Here is a 276-nt window from a genome sequence, read left to right on the forward strand (position 1 = left end):
AAACTACGTGTGGTGACACATACCTATAATCCCAGTTTGTGGGCGGTAAATGCAAGAGGGATAGGAAATTAACATCTTGCAATATACTGCATTCTGAAGCTGCATGAAACTTGTCTCAAAAAACTGCACATAGAGAAGACACACAAAGAAACGGAAGACAATGAATAGGACCTAGGTAAGTTACAGAGGAAATAACAAAAGAGAAGACATGAAGCCGGGCGTGGTGGCGCACGCCTTTAATCCCAGCACTCGGGAGGCAGAGGCAGGCGGATTTCT

This window comes from Mus caroli, chromosome 10, assembly GCF_900094665.2.
Source record: "Mus caroli chromosome 10, CAROLI_EIJ_v1.1, whole genome shotgun sequence".
Taxonomy (NCBI): Eukaryota; Metazoa; Chordata; class Mammalia; order Rodentia; family Muridae; genus Mus; species Mus caroli.